The 17,826-nt window shown below is 38.9% G+C and overlaps 1 non-coding gene across 1 annotated transcript; it reads left to right on the top strand.

Moving 5' to 3' along the window:
• Positions 3,531-3,602, top strand: TRNAC-GCA. Its single transcript has one exon. It is a non-coding gene; the product is annotated as a tRNA-Cys (tRNA).

Below are 17,826 nucleotides of genomic sequence, written 5' to 3'. Positions count from 1 at the left end.
GAGCATCTTTCGTGTTTGTCTAGTCTCTTGTGTTTACCTAGTACACAGCTGCCCCTTTATGTCATGGCCACCTGAATGTTCTAACATCACACAAGAAGTAGCACCAAAGAGAAAAAATAAAAATACAAACAGTTCAAGCACAACAGAACACGAACGACAATAGAGGATGAATTATAACTTGTTAAACATAAATCTCAATTATCTTTGTTTTATCAATATGTAAGAATTGACAATTATTCTCAAGTTAAAATGGAACACAAACTAGCAACATGCCCTTGTGGCTAACCTAGTACTATCAGATTGTGCCTTCACTCTACCACATTCTTGCTATGAGTCTCCTCCACACCTTCACCTTTCTGCACCTGGTTTGCAGCAGTAGCTTCCTAGTTCATGACCCAATCTCTCAACACCAATCCATTGAGCAAACCATTGCTACTCTAGAATGTCAGTTTGGTCTTTCCTGCTCCTAAGTTTTAGTGTTTTTTTCTTTTTTTTCACATTTTCCTACTGAACACTGCTTGAACTCCTTAATATTTTGCAACCTGACCTCAACTTTCCTTTACAACATCATCTTGCATTCCTTTAGGAGTCTGCTCTACCAAATTTAGAAGTGATACGTTCCCTTCACACCAATTTGAAAAAACCAGTGTCTGAACATCAAAGTCTAAACATGGTTATCTGTTTTTAGTTCTTTTCAACTGAAAATTGTATTTTTTTTTTATAAAAAGGTGGTTGACTTAGCTTGTAACTCAAACAAGCAAGTATGTGTTTTTTCTTGAGGCAACTATCATACTCTTATTTGCAATAGATGTGTTTTATGTATACTTCTGGTTTAATTGCCCCAAATATAAGAAGGAGTTAAGATTTAATGTAATAATTTTACTTCCTCTTCAGAGCAATTTAAGTGAAGAATATCATGGCTATTAATAGACTTTGGTGCCACTATGCTGATTCAGGCTGGAGCACCAACAGTTCACCCATTACTGTTTTTGCATCATCAGGGAAAATATGAGCACAGGAAAAAAGGACAAAAATATCTTAGTATCACTAAGAAAATAGTTTTTGCTGACAAACCTACTAAAAGATTTTTAAAGACCCCCTAGGGCTCCATGGGCCACATTTTTTATAACTGCTGCTGTAAACACTGAATTAAGGTCTTCACGCTGCTTCTGTCTTTCTCAGGAGCCCCAGCATGTTGCTAATAGAAGACAAGAATCATGAGTTGAAGAGAAGAAAGGTGCAATCTTGGAACTTATGTTCTGGTGTTCCATGTTTGCTCAGGGCTTCAGTCATGTGTCTCCAAACCTGAATGTGCCCCTGGACCCTGACCAAGATGCTGCTTCTCTCTGGAAATTTTACTTCAAGTTTCCAGCTGTGTTTCCTTTAACATCTTTATGTGGCATATCAGAGTTTCCATCATATTGCTTATAGTTATTAGCTTGCAGGTCCTTTGGTAGAAAATGAGCTTCTGAAAAGTAGAAAGCATATTTTATTCATTTCAGCACCCATTGCCTAGGGTTGGTACATGATAGATGTTTTATAAAAAAGGAATGAAATAGTTTAGGGAAAGTGGATTTTCTGGCTGTGGTTAAATTTTCATTGTAACGACTATTGATTGAAAAAAATAATGGTAGGCATCTTTTATAAAGGCTTATTATATTTCAAGCATGGTTCCAAGTGTTTTCTATATATTTCATTTAATCTTTATACATTTTAATACTCTTCAGTTATTATTCTCAGTTCCCCCATCTGTATTTTGTTGAAAAAGAAATTGAAGGTTAAAAGGACAGTGATGTTTTCCCCTGAACTCACTCCACTAGCAATTATTGGAGTCAGTATTTAATAATATGATATTTATCTGAATGTTAGAGACTTCACATGTAAGATGCAAAGTGTGTTTTGGGGGTCTTTGCTGTAGACCTTATTGGTTTCTTTGATGGCAACATCATTGTGCATATTGATCTGAGAATATCAAGATCAGATAATTTTTTTTGCCACCCAGGTAGGGCACTGCTAAATATAGTATGTGCACAGATGGTGGAAATTTGGTTTCCATGATGTTTTTATGACTCTGATTTGCTTTTCTGTGACTTTTATTAAAACATATGTGTTTTCTTCTGATCCTATTAGCCCCTTAATGAAAAACAAATCTAAACTTGTTTTATGTAAGCCTGCCTTACTGCATTTAGCTCAGGGACCTTATACCCAAATGATCAATGGCCAAGCTGAGGAAGAGAAAAAACAGTTTGAAAAACAGAATCAGTCCAGATAACTTTGAAATAGGGTCTCAGTGGGCTTCAGCTCTCCAGAGACTATGATGCTTTTATTCTCTAGATGCATTTACCTCCTGGTAGCAGAGTTCCCCAAACTAAACATAGAGAGACAAATAAACCAGGATTCCATATGTTGCTGCATGTAATGGAAAATATGCCTTCTTAATGATGGGGTTACCTGAATTCCTAATGCAGGAAGCATTTTCCAGCAGGAAGATATTTATGCAGTCAGATTTTTTATTAGTGGGGTATATTTAGTAATCCTAGATTAAAATAGTTTGGGAATAAATATTTCCCTTAAGGTCAAAGTAAATTAGTTATCTTTTGCTGGACTGCACAGGAAATTTCATTCTAGGCTACAGAATTCTTAGGGATGTTTGTATGTTTATCTGTTTTTGCTTTGTTTTTAAGCAGTTTACACCCTCACTACAGTACTGAATTCCATGACAAAGTTCCTTCTCTGTATTCTAACCTTCTAAGATGAACATTCTTCCTACATTCACTTCATCCTTCTCAGCTCAGGCACTGTCATGGCGATATATTATCAAGACTGTATCTCATTTTTACCATCTCTCACCTGTCAGGATGACCATCTTTAAAAAGTCTACAAATAACAAATTCTGGAGGGGGTATGGAGAAAAGGGAATCTTCCTACACTGTTGGTAGGAATGCAAACTGGTGCAACTACTATAGAGAATGTGAAGGTTCTTAAAAAAATTAAACATAGAGTTGCCTGTGATCCAGAAATTCTAGTCCTGGACATACATTCAGAGGAAACTCTAATTTGAAAAGATATATGCACCGCAATGTTCATAGCAGCACTATTTACAATAGCCAAGACATGGAAGCAACCTAAATGTTCATCACCACATAAATGGAAAAATAAGATGTCATATGTGTGTGTGTGTTCTCGTGTACACGTGCTTATTTGCTTAGTTGTACTCAACTCTTTGCAATCCTTTAGACTGTAGCCCACCAGACTCCTCTGTCCATAGAACTTCTCAGGCCAGAATCTGGAGTAGGTTGCCATTTCCTTCTCCAAGGAATGCTCCTGACCCAGGTATCGAACTTGCATCTCCTAGATCTCCTGCGCTGCAGGCAGAGTCTTTACCTGCTGAGTCATTGGGGAAGCCTATACACATACATGAAAGGTTTTCTTTGTGCCCTCCAAGAGTCTGTTTCCCAGTCCTGTGTAAGTTCTAGAGGCTGTATGGTGGGGTTCTACAATTGCACTCATCTCACACGCTAGCAAGGGCTTCCCTGGTGGCTCAGAGGGTAAAGCGTCTGCCTGCAATGCAGGAGACCCAGGTTCAATCCCTGGGTTGGGAAGATCCCCTGGAGAAAGAAATGGCAACCCACTCCAGTATTCCTGCCTGGAGAATCCCATGGACAGAGAAGCCTGGTAGGCTACAGTCCACGGGGTCGCAAAGAGTTGGACACGACTGAGCGACTTCTCTTTCCCTTTCCCATGCTAGCAAAGTAATGCTCAAAATTCTCCAAGCCAGGCTGCAAAAGTACGTGAACCGTGAACTTCCAGATAGGCAAGCTGGATTTAGAAAAGGCAGAGGAACCAAAGATTAAATTGCCAACATCTGCTGGATCATCAAAAAAGCAAGAGAGTTACAGAAAGACATCTACCTTTGCTTTATTGACTATGCCACAGCCTTCAACTGTGTGGATCACAATAAACTATGGAAAATCCTTAAAGAGATGGGAATACCAGACCACCTGACCTGCCTCCTGAGATATCCATATGCAGGTCAAGAAGCAACAGAACTGTTTATGGAACAACAGAACTGTTTATGGAACAACAGACTGGTTCCAAATCGGGAAAGGAGTATGTCTAGGCTGTATATTGTCACCCTGCTTGTTTACTCTGATATGCACAGTACATCATGAGAAATGCCAGGCTAGATGAAGCACAAGCTGGAATCAAGATTGCCGGGAGAAATATCAAGAACCTCAGATATGCAGATGATACCACTCTTATGGCAGAAAGTGAAGAACTAAAGAGCCTCTTGAAAGTGAAAGAGGAGAATTAAAAAGTTGGCTTAAAACTCAACATTCAGAAAACTAAGATCATGACATCCAGTCCTATCACTTCATGACAAATAGATGGGGAAACAGTGGAAATAGTGACAGACTTTATTTTGGGAGGCTCCAAAAATCACTGCAGTTGATGATTGCAGACATGAAATTAAAAGATACTCGCTCTTTGGAAGAAAAGTTATGACCAACCTAGATAGCATATTAAAAAGCAGCAACATTACTTTGCCAACAAAGGTCCATCTAGTCAAAGTTATGGCTTTTCCAGTAGTCATGTTTGGATGTGAGAGTTGGGCTATAAAGAAAGTTGAGCACCAAAGAATTGATGCTTTTGAACTGTGGTGTTAGAGAAGACTCTTGAGAGTCCCTTGGACAGCAAGGAAATCCAATCAATTCATCCTAAAAGGAAATCAGCCCTGAATATTCATTGGACGGACTGATGCTGAAACGGAAACTCCAATACTTTGGCCACCTGATACAAAGAGTTGACTCACACAAAAAGACCCTGATGACTCAATGGACATGAGTTTGAGTAACTCCAGGAGTTGGTGATGGACAGGGAAGCCTGGTGTGCTGCAGTCCATGGGGTTGCAAGGAGGTGGACATGACTGAGTGACTGAACTGAACTGAACTGATATCCATACACAAAGGCACACACACACACACATATGAGGGTACCACTCAGTCATGAAAATAAATGAGATAATGCCATTTGCAGCAACATAGATGGAACTAGAGATTATCATACTAAGTGAAGTTAAGTCAGGAAGAGAAGGACAGAGACTTCCCTGGTGGCTCAATGGTAAAGAATTTGTCTGCCAATGTTGGACACATGGGTTTGATCCCTGATCTGGGAAGACCACACATGCCACGGAGCCACTAAGCCCGTATACCACACCTGTTGAGCCTGCACTCTGGGACCCAGGAGCCACACCTACTGAAGCTCACGTGCCCTAGAGCCGATGCTTTGTAACAGGAGAAGTCTCCAGTGTAAGAAGACTGCACCCTGCCACTAGAGAGCAGCCCCCACTTCCTGCAACTGGAGAAAAAGCCCATGCAGCAATGCAGACCCAACACAGCCAAACATAAATAAATAAATATTAAAAATGCAATTTTAAAGAAAGACAATAACTTAAAAACCTTAAAGAAAAGACAAAACAAATATAACATTACTTATATAATCTAAAATATGTAATCTAAAATATGAGACAAATGAACTTATTGATGAAATAGAAACAGACTCATGGAGCAGACTTGCTGTTCCCAAGGGGGAGGGTAGGGGGAGAAGGATGGATTGGGAGTTTGGGATTAGCAAATGCAAAATATTACACATTGAATGGATAAATATTAAGGTCCTACTTATTACCACAGGGAATTATATTAAATATTCTGTGACAGATCATAATAGAAAAAATATATGAAAATAATGTATATATTAATATATGCATAACTGAATCAGTTTCCTTTACAGCAGAAATTAACCCAACATTGTAAATCAACTATACTTCAGTAAAATACATTTTTAAAAAAGACAGTGTATCTCATTTTGTTTTCAAACCATTCGGTAGCTTTTTGACCATGGACAGGAAGACACACATATTACATCATGATCTATGTAAAGACAGAATTTCACAAAGGGACTTTTCTCTTACAAAGTGTAACATACTTTGATATTCTCTTATATATTCTCCCTACAGGTCCATAAATTGATAATGTGTACATTTACAGGTCATAATCCTCAGTTTGAAAAAGATATTCAATTTTAAAGTAGTGGTTCTCAGAGAGTAGAGAAATTAAAGAAAAACTATGTACTATTAATGAATAAAAGCACATATTTGCTATAAGAAAACCAAGAGATCACTGGTTCTAAATTTTTGCCATGAATGAGGGTCACCTGAAAGGCATATTGATACACTCACAAATTACTGGGCTCCATATCTGGAGATTTGATACAGTAGAGTGGTGAGCAATCTAATAATATGCATTTTAAATAAGTTCTCAGTAATGCTAATGCTGCTGGTTTGGGGTGTACTCTGAGAATCTAGCGGTTTTCACACTTTTGAGTCTAAGGGGAAATCAAGGATTTCTTCCCACTGTTCACTTTTTTCCACCTGTCCTTAGAATTCTAAGGATGCCCCCTTGTGGCAAGTCAAGGAAAAAGTTAGGAAGACAAGGCATCCAAAATAGCACTGATGAAAACAGTAGAAATAATTCTCAAATATAAGGGAATGACAGAGGAGGAGATGGTTGGATGGCATCACCAACTCAATGAACATGAGTTTCAGGAAACTCTGGGAGATAAAGGACAGGGAAGCCTGGTGTGCTGTAGTCCATGGGGTTGCAGAGTTAGACACGATTGAGACTGAACAACAACAACATCCCCTCCATCTCCTTCAGAAAGGAGAACAATGATTGTTGTAAATAGTAAAGCATGGGACTCAAAAGTCTAGAATTTAGAATCAGATGAACCTGGTTTCATGTTGGGGAAACTACTTAACTTTTCTAATTCAAAGACTTCTCATTTATAAAGTAGCATAATGACAGCATTTCTTTCTCATTTCTTAATATTATTGTGAAAATTAAGTACATTAACATATAAAGATTGGAGTATCCTGATTTACAGTTTAAGCCATGAATAACTGTCATCTGGAGAAGGCTCTTGAGAGTCCCCTGGACAGCAAAGAGACCAAACCAGTTAACCCTAAAGGAAATCAACCTTGAATATTCATTGGAAGGACTGATCCTGAAGCTGAGGCGCCAATGCTTTGGCCACCTGATGCAAAGAGCCGACTCACTGGAAAAGACCTTGATGCTGGGGAAAATTGAGGGCTAGAGGAGAAGGAGGTGACAGAAGATGAGACGGTTGGATGGCATCACTGACTCACTGCACATGAGCTTGAGTAAACTGTAGGAGGCAATGAAGGATAGGGAAGCCTGGTGTGCTGCAGTTCATGGGGTCTCAAAGAGTTCGACACAACTTAGCAACTGAACAACAATGAACAACAACTGTCCTCTAACATTCTCAAGTGTAACACTTGCACCCAACTCATACTCATATCCCCACTGTCAAGACTTTCACCTAACACATTTTTCCCTAGATACATCCAGAAAGAAGCACCAAAGAACCAGTGTGAATTCACAATTCCAATATATCCATTGCTCCTGCAGGATTCTAAAACCCCTCCTACCACTGGAAGTCTGTTACTTTAGAACAAGCTGTTGTGCTCTACAAATTCCAGCTGCTGTCAAAGCAAAGACTGACTGACATAGCTAATGACAATACATCCTACAAGATTGTCTGCTTATTGCTACAGACATGTCTCATGTACGTGGTGAGCCCTGAGTCCGAGGCCCTGGAAGCTGCTCATGCTATCAATGCAGGTGTCCACCCCATCTGAGGTCCACAGTTAGAACAACCTTCCCCTCAGTGCTGTGCTCAGCTGCAGATGTGCAACAGAGAGATGTGCCCGAGTTGCCGGTACAGAGCTCTTTTCCTTTATTGATATAGAATTGACATACAATATTATGTAAGTTACAGGTATACAAAAACTCATGCATAATTTTTTAAAGATTATATTCCATTTATAGTTATTTAACATACTGGCTGAAATATTAAATATAACCTCTCTTCTACAATATACCCTTGTAACTTATTTTATATATACTACTTAGCCCTTTAGATGCAATCAATAATTTTCACACAGCACAGTTACATAAACTAAAACTATCCAGACTTTAAAAATAAAGTTAAGGACTTCCTTGAGGGTCCCGTGGTTAAGACTCCATGCTGCCAGTGCAACTGACACAGGTTTGATCCCCGGCCAGGGAAATAAATTTCCATATGCCACAAGGAGAGACCAAAAAACAAAATTGAAAAACTGAAAAAAAAAGAAATTAAAAGTCATAAAAAACAAAGCAAAACTACCTGCTTTAGAAACACAGGTCACATTTCTTTGATTAGTAATGATTTGCCCATTTTTCACCGTCTGAAAACAATGAAAGGAAATTAAAATGATCAATTTCTGCCCTAAAGGAGCTCATTATATACTTGAGGATATAAATACATATTGAATTTCTTTGATCTAAAGATTTTTCTCACATTTGAATATGTCTAAGACCTAGTGTCATTTAAATCTAGTAATGTTCATTTCTGAAAGTAAAACTCTTTAATAAATCAGTGCTATTTTAATAATCTGTGCCATTTCAGAATCAAAACCAGGAAAATTAGAAACTAGCTATAATACAAGAGGTTGTATAAATGTCTCTCAGATATTTTTAGGCTATACAGCTAATGGGAGTCAATTTTTAATAATAGAAACCTTGAAAATAGAAAATGTAGACACTGACTTCTATACACACACACACACACAATGTGCACAAATATCACTACCAATATTATTTATCACCATCACTATTCATAGTTATTAATATAAATCTTATAGTATTTTAATGTGAAAGGTATCTATTCTTCCTTTCTAGGAACTAACAAACCTCCAAGCAACGTTAATAAACACAGAAGAGCACTCAAGTACCTATAGTTTTGCCAAGAGAACGCACTGGTCATAATAAACACTCTCTTCCAACAACACAAAAGAAGACTATACACATGGACATCACCAGATGGTTAACATCAAAATCAGATTGATTATATTCTTTGCAGCCGAAGATGGAGAAGCTCTATACAGTCAGCAAAAACAAGACCGGGAGCTGACTGTGGCTCAGATCATGAACTCCTTATTGCCAAATTCAGACTTAAATTGAAGAAAGTAGGGAAAACCAATAGATCATTCAGGTATGACCTGAATCAAATCCCTTATGATTATACAGTGGAAGTGAGAAATAGATTTAAGGGACTAGATCTGATAGACAGAGTGCCTGATGAACTATGGATGGAGGTTCCTGACATTGCAGAAGAGACAGGGATCAAGGCCATCCCCATGGAAAAGAAGTGCAAAAAAGCAAAATGGCTGTCTGGGGAGGCCTTACAAATATCTGTGAAAAGAAGAGAAGTGAAAAGCAAAGGAGAAAAGGAAAGATACAAATATCTGAATGCAGAGTTCCAAAGAATAGCAAGGAGAGATAAGAAAGCCTTCCTCAGGGATCAATGCAAAGAAATAGAGGAAAACAACAGAATGGGAAAGACTAGAGATCTCTTCAAGAAAATTAGAGATACCAAGGGAACATTTCATGCAAAGATGGGCTCAATAAAGGACAGAAATGGTATAGATCTAACAGAAGCAGAAGATATTAAGAAGAGGTGGCAAGAATACACAGTAGAACTGTACAAAAAGAGCTTGACTCAGATAATCACGATGGTGTGGTCACTCACCTAGAGCCAGACATCCTGGAATGCGAAGTCAAGTGGGCCTTAGAAAGCATCACTAGGAACAAAGCTAATGGAGGTGATGGAATTCCAGTTGAGCAATTCAAATCCTGAAAGATGATGCTGTGGAAGTGCTACACTCAATATGCCAGCAAATTTGGAAAACTCAGCAGTGGCCACAGGACTGGAAAAGGTCAGTTTTCATTCCAATCCCAAAGAAAGGCAATACCAAATATTGCTCAAACTACCACACAATTGCACTCATCTCACATGCTAGTAAAGTAATGCTCAAAATTCTCCAAGCCAGGCTTCAGCAATACATGAACTGTGAACTTCCAGATGTTCAAGCTGGTTTTAGAAAAGGCAGAGGAACCAGAGATCAAATTGCCAACATCCACTGGATCATCCAAAAAACAAGAGAATTCCAGAAAAACATCTTTTTCTGCTTTATTGACTATGCCAAAGCCTTTGACTGTGTGGATCACAATAAACTGTGGAAAATTCTGAGAGAGATGGGAATATCAGACCACCTGACCTGCCTCTTGAGAAATCTGTATGCAGGTCAGGAAGCAACAGTTAGAACTGGACATGGAACAACAGACTGGTTCCAAATAGGAAAAGGAGTACGTCAAGGCTGTATATTGTCACCCTGCTTATTTAACTTCTATGCAGAGTACATCATGAGAAACGCTGGGCTAGAAGAAGCACAAGCTGGAATCAAGATTGCCAGGAGAAATATCAATAACCTCAGATTTGCAGATGACAGCACCCTTATGGCAGAAAGTGAAGATGAACTAAAAAGCCTCTTGATGAAAGTGAAAGAGGAGAGTGAAAAAGTTGGCTTAAAGCTTAACATTCAGAAAACTAAGACATGGCATCCAGTCCTATCACTTCATGGCTAATAGATGGGGAAACAGTGGAAAGAGTGTCAGACTTTATTTTTTTGGGTTCCAAAATAACTGCAGATGGTCACTGCAGCCAGGAAATTAAAAGATGCTTACCCCTTGGAAGGAAATTTGTGACCAACCTAGATAGTATATTAAAAAGCAGATATATTACTTTGCCAACAAAGGTCCGTCTAGTCAAGGCTATGGTTTTGCCAGTGGTCATGTATGGATGTGAGAGCTGGACTGTGAAGGAAGCTGAGTGCCGAAGAACTGATGCTTTTGAACTGTGGTATTGGAGAAGACTCTTGGTAGACCCTTGGACTGTAAGGAGATCCAACCAGTCTATCCTAAAGGAGATCAGTCCTGGGTGTTCATTGGCAGGACTGATGCTGAAGCTGAAACTCCAATACTTTGGACGCCTCCTGTGAAGAGTTGACTCATTGGGAAAGACCCTGATGCTGAGAGGGATTGGGGGCAGGAGGAGAAAGGGATGACAGGGGGTGAAATGGCTGGATGGCATCACTGACTCTATGGACATGAGTTTGAGTGAACTCCAGGAGTGGGTGATGGACAGGGAGGCCTGGAGTGCTGTGATTCATGGGGTCGCAAAGAGTCGGACAGAACTGAGCGACTGAACTGGCCTATAAATTGTAATATGAAATAATTCTCAGCAAAGCATCCATAAATGTCAACCTAAAATATTAAAGCTTGTTAATAAAATACAAAACTTGCCCTGCATTATTTTTAAAATCAATGTCTCTTTCTTGATACAAATAAATAGATGTGATGTGCAAAGTTTCATACCTGAATTTTGACATTTTAATTGCAGGAGTGAGAATGAAAAAAATATCTGTGCATTTAGTTAGACTTTAGATGAAAAAAAAACAAAAAACAAAAAACATAACTTTCCTTAGCAGCTTACATTTGCCTAGGAAATGGTAGTAACAAAATGAATGATACAGTCTAGAAAACATTGTCATTCTTGAGCTAAGGTCGGCATCTGGACCTACTTATAATTAGGCAGCCAAACTAAGTTCTGCAGTCAGACTGAAGCCTTCTGCATAATTTTAAATATCCACTTCCAACTGTATACACAGTTTTAGAAATGCACAACAATACTCTGAAATAGGTGCCCAGAATTTATCTGCACATTTTTGAAATCTGTGATATCAACCAGGAGAAAATGAAAGTTTGTAAGTAAAAAGATTTTTCTTTACAAAGTACCTTTTATTTCTGTCTCATTTAATAATATAACAATCATACTATGTGGTGTTGTAAAAGTTTATGAATGGTGCTCTGTTTCCTATTGGGATATCTCATTTCAACACGCATTGCTGTTATTTAGTTGCTAAGTCCTGTCAGACTTCTTTAAGCCCCCATGGACTATAGCCTACCAGGCACCTCTGTTCATGGGATTTTTCACTGGAGTTGCCATTTCCTTCTCCAGAGGATCTTTCCAACCCAGGGATTAACCCATTCCTCTGGTTTCCCTGGTGGCTCAGAGAGTAAAGAATCTGCCTGCAATGCAGGAGACCCGGGTTCAGTCCTTGGGTTGGGACGATCCCTTGGAGAAGGGAATGGTTACCCTTCAATATTCTTGGCTGAAGAATTCCATGGAGAGAGGAGCCTGGTGGGCTATAGTTCAAGAGGTTATAAAGAATCGGACAAGACTGAGCGCCTAACACATAAACTTTTTCACTCCGGCACTGGCGGGTAGATTCTTTACTACTGAACCACCTGGGAGGCCCTCATAGCTTTGTTACAGATACTCAGAGCAGAGCAAAAGATATAAATGGTATAAATAAAATGATTTGCTCATCTAAACAGATGTACAGGAAAATTTCCATAAATAAAAATTATAAATGCCCAAAGAACACATATTAGAGAACGATTATCCTTTTACAAGTAAACTCACTATATTTATTTAAATATCACATTCCTTGAATTTCCCTAAAATCTGATTTGTAACATTTTGATTTGCACAGAACTTCACAGGAACATACTTCATATGAAGCATGGTATTTCCATGTCCTTTCAAAACAGCAAAGTTCATAAATGCTTTACAGATCTGTGAAGTAAGTTATCTTCTAGTCTGAATATGTTTATGTTACAGAAGCATGTGTCATTTATAGGGATGGAAATTTTACAGTAAGTATCTGTGAGATGAGTGAAATTTGGACCAAGAGATTACAGACAATGTCCAGCCATGTAAACTGTACACATGCAGCGCTCGTGCAATACTGCAGCTGGGGGCCTGATGGAGAGGAACGGAGGAGGCAACCAGGGGGAATAGGATTGTTTGTCTTTTACAGATTTGCAGCACGTCAGAGCATATATGGGCTCTCGAGGGTGACATTCTCTGAGGGTTTCTTAATAAGGGATACTACAGAGATATTCAGCACTTCCCTATTGGCTCAGACAGTAAAGAACCTGCCTGCAATGTGGGAGACCTGGGTTCGATCCCTGGGTTGGGAAGATCTGGAGGAGGGCATGGCAACCCACTCCAGCATTCTTGCCTGGAGAATTCCCAGGGACAGAGGAGCCTCGTGGGCTACAGCTCATGAGGTCACAGAGAGTCAGGCGTGACTGAGTGACTAAGCATGGTATGGCACCGAGATATTCACAAATAAGAAATGATCTTAGTTGTATATGCCATACAAGCTTTGGCCAAAGTTGAAGTAGATGTGAGGGGAGAGTGTGATTTCAGAGCACCCAAGACTTCTAATTATCTTGTGCTTCACTTTTCCAATTTTCAAACTTAGGCCAGAATGGTGAAGTACCAGGAAAATGGACAAAGGGTAAGAAAGAGAGAGCAACCGAGGGGTGAGGGAGAGAGAGAGGGACAACAGTGACTGATATTTCAGTACAACAACATAGACACAAAAAACCCTGCCTTGGGAGTCTCCTACAGAGAAATCAGGGTAGCTTCATGGAGACACCTTTAAATTCTTAATACAGCTATCTTTGAGCTTGTCTTTCTCTGCCTAAAGTCTGGTGAACAATGGAAGTTTCACGAGGACAGAGAAGCTGGGCACAACATGTCTGACCCTGGCCTTGCTCCCTTGCTGCCACCTTTTATGTATATCGTCATGATGCTCTGTGGGCTCAGAATTATGGGAGACCCATGAGTTTCGTGATAATCAAAAGTCACTACAAGGTCAGCATGTTATATCTACTACTTGCTTCAAATCCAGAAAGAAAGCAGTGGTGTTCTAAGAACCATGAATAACCAAGTAACCGGGTCATACTCTTTCCTACTCATTTCTTTTTCCTGTACTAGCCAATCAGTGATCTGGAAAAGACGACAGAAAGAAAAAGGGGGGAAAACCGGGCAACCTGTACTTTGTTTTCCTTTCACTCCTTACTTAAGCTGAGAGTATTGGTAGGATTTGCCTGCATCAAGAGGATAAATAAGATCTGGGTAAAGTGTGTGCATTTCTGCTGCTATGATAAGAACAAAACACATAGGCCACCAGGAGCTCTGAAACACAAATTGTGCAGTTTCAGTGATTCTGCAAGAGTTCAGTGTTATTGAAAACTTTTAAAAATAATTTTTAAAACATTTTTTTTTAAAAGTGAAAGTTGCTCAGTAGTGTCTGACTTGCGAGCCCATGGATTATACAGTCGGTGGAATTCTCCAGGCCAGGATACTGGAGTGGGTAGCTGTTCCCTTCTTTAGGGCATCTTCCCAACCCAGGGATTGAACCCAGATCTCCCATACTGCAGGCAGCTTCTTTACCAGCTCCATAGGGGAGCTTAAAAAATAAGGTTCTTATTTAAAGCCCTTAATATTTGAACATTAAAACATTTAAAATTATAACTAAAGCACTTAAAAATCTAAATAAATATAAAACATTTTAACACAACATTGTACAGTGCAAAAGTTAATAGTAAAATTTATGTGAATAAAGTTTCTTTTTTTCTTTAGTTAGAATACTATTAGCTAATATTGGGTTTCCCAGGTGGTGTTAGTGGTAAAGAACCCTCCGGTCAATGCAGGAGACATAAGAGACATGGGTTTGATCTCTGGGTAGAGAAGATCCCGGTAGGAGGGCATGGCAACTCACTCCAGTATTCTTGCTTGGAGAATCCCATGCACAGAGGAGCCTGGTGGGCTACAGTCCACAGTGTCGCAAAGAGACAGACACAATTGAAGCATCTTAGCAAGTACCTATCTAATAATTAAAAACTGCCATGACAGGTAGAGAAAGAGAGTGGATACTGAAGGAAGGAAAACATATCATATTTGAGTACCATTAACAGCATAGTTTTGCTGCCTTGTGAACAAGCAGGCTTACATTTCCATGTTGCACTGACCTCTGCAATGGATGTAGCCAAGCCAGTGTCACAGTTAATAAAAAAAAAATCTTAAGGGAAGAGGAGAGGTATTTTTCTTGTATCAGCAGAGAGAATGGAGTGCTATGTTGTAACCAGAATCACTTACAAGAGAGTCTCTCTTATGACTCGGTTATTGTAAGAAATCTCTGCATACTCTCACACATGGGCTCCCCGGATACGGTCCTCCTATTTGCCACATAACCTCTTCACCTCTCACTGACATTAATTAGCCTAACAGATTTTCCTATCTTACTACAGGAGTACCCTTTGTGAATGTCATCACTGCTTTAGTCCCAGGTCTGAACAGACAGTTTATCCTACAACAGGTTGTTCATTTGACTCAAACCATTACTGTCAGTTTCATGTGAAGTTCTGGCTTGGGTTCTGCTGGAAAGGAGGTGTGAAATCATCCTGAAGACAGGGATATGAGTTCAATACCCACTTGTCTCATCCAGGTTCAGGTTGATGTCAACCAAATCAGGACACAGATGCATCGCCCATTTGCTGTATACTCTACTTAAACTTTTAAGTAGAGCATATTTTGTTGTAATAATCAAAATCAAAAATCTTAAATATGTATCCTTGACCACAGAAGGCAATCAGAGAAATGAGATGAGTTTTGAAGTCTTCCATGGGTTGGAAGCAAGAGTGTACCATTTACTCAACAAGTTAATCACCCTCTGAATATATTTTCTCACTGACAGTGAATCAATTATATTCATATATTATTTTTCTCACAGAAGACAGAAAATTATAACCGAAGCAGACAATCAGTAGTAAAGGGGGAAAAATGATTAGCTGCTATGTTTGCCATTCATTTGGCAATTGAGACTCTGAATTTCTTTCCCGCATTTAGGAATACTCTTCCTCATGAAACAAAGTCCTCTATCAAAAATATAAAATGCTATATATTTAATCTCCTGACCTCTCCAGCAGTAAGACTAATTGGCATAATCCTGGCACTCTAATCACAGGCATTCAGCTCCAACTTGAGTAATATGCTGGTGATGTAAAGTATTGAGGTCCATCCAGAAGCTCTTCTGCTGAGGCTGGCATGAGTTAAAACAGATTGCAGAAGCATCAGGGGTGACCTTTCCAAAGGCAGATGGATTAAGCTCCTGTGTCCTTTCCCAGGGGAAACAATGCTAGTGTTTGTGCCAGGGCAGCACGGCACCATAATTTATAATACTGGTCCTCTGCTTTGGTTCCACTTCTCTCCTAAAGATTCTAAGAGCTGTCTGGTAACTTCTGAATACATTTTCTGCTTCTATTAGCTAGACTTGTTTTCTGTTGCTTGAACTAATGACCCGGATTGATGCAGCAGATGATGAATCTATTCATAAATTCCAACAGGGCTTGACAAATGACACAGGGATAAATAATATTTCACTCTAAGTGAGGATTTCTATAACCTAGAATCTTATTGATGACCATACTCTGGAGAAAAACAATGGATATTTATTTCATATTATGTTAGTGAAATAACTATAGAATATGAAATGTGCAAGATCACTTTCAAAAGAATAAGGTAGCTCAAGGGAAAGAGTGCCCTTTGCTTTAAGTGTGTAGTGGATTAAATAAAAATCTTTATACAATATGGCATTCTTATTGGTGAAAGAGGTAATAAAAGTTCCAGGGCCAAGTTCATAGAAGATTTTCAGTAAGTCAAGGCTTTTTAACTTGATTTTATTAAGTGCGGTATAAGGAACTGTCATGCGTATTTTCTTGGCCCCTCACTTGCTGGACAAGAAGGCTGATATTTCTGATGATCTTTAAAAAGATACCAGGGAATTACATATCTAAAGCTCTCTGATGCCTGTGACCCCTCTCTCCTTTACTCAAGAGAATGTATGGAATAAGAGTCACAGAGGAATTAAAAGGGTATTGGGATTTTAGAAACAAGAATTCACACATCTCTCTTAATCACAGTAGACTCACTAACTCCTTTGGTGGTAGAAAGAAATCCAATTACTACCAGCCTTGGGCATCCTAGTTTTTTCACTGGATTTATTTAACTTCCTTACTTGACCTTGCTCTGGTATCTATTCCTCTTTCTGGAGATTCTCTGAAACTGTTTGGTTTGTCTCTTATACCAAGACACAGATGTACCTCTTGGACTATATGTAAAACACTGTTTTCGCTTTTTATATAACTCTTGAGATTAAAATGATTTAAAATGACATTTTTTTTCTATTTGGACATAAGAGTTTTTCCTCCTCCTGATCCATCTCTGTCTCCCCTAAGCTGCTTCCAGATATCAATCTACCAGTCCAGGTCTCAACCCTCTCCAAGGAACAAGAAGGGAACTAGATCAATGAAAATTTTTCATCTTCAAGAAACACGATCTTCAACTAAAACAGATCTAACAAAATAAATGCTATGTCACTCAATGAAAGATATGCATTAGGAAATGTTAGCTTTGGTATAGTCACTTAGCAATATCATGAATAACTCAGAGGCATCACAGTTTTTCATGATGTCCAAAGAAGACTGTCAATATCTTTCTTCATGGTCCCAGTATTTCAGCTATATCTCCCACCATTACATTCTTACAGGAGAGCATCCCAAATAGGAAAGAAGGGAGCAGGGATTAAATAGCTTTCCATTTTTACCAAAAAAGGACTTTTTTTTTTTCTTTAAGAATATCCCTAGAAGATCTCACTGTGTGACTCATCCTGTCTATAAAAGTGAATGGTAAACAAAAGCTTTATTCTGTGAGTAACAAAGAAAGCGTTAAATATCATTTGGATATGGAGTCAACAGTGGGTGTGGTACCTTGGATTTTATCAAGGTATAGGGAAGCAACATCTTGCAAAAGTCTCAGCTTTAAAATCCAAAGCTCAGGACTATAATTCTGATTTCAGTAAGCAGGTTATACTTATTGTGACTAAGGCATAAACAACTATTCAGTTATAAAGGTGGAGCCCTTTAGTATCTGTGATGACTGTCTTTAGTCCTA

Source organism: Capra hircus, chromosome 29 (assembly GCF_001704415.2).
Source record: "Capra hircus breed San Clemente chromosome 29, ASM170441v1, whole genome shotgun sequence".
NCBI classification, from domain to species: domain Eukaryota; kingdom Metazoa; phylum Chordata; class Mammalia; order Artiodactyla; family Bovidae; genus Capra; species Capra hircus.
This window is presented reverse-complemented; position numbering and strand designations above follow the sequence as displayed.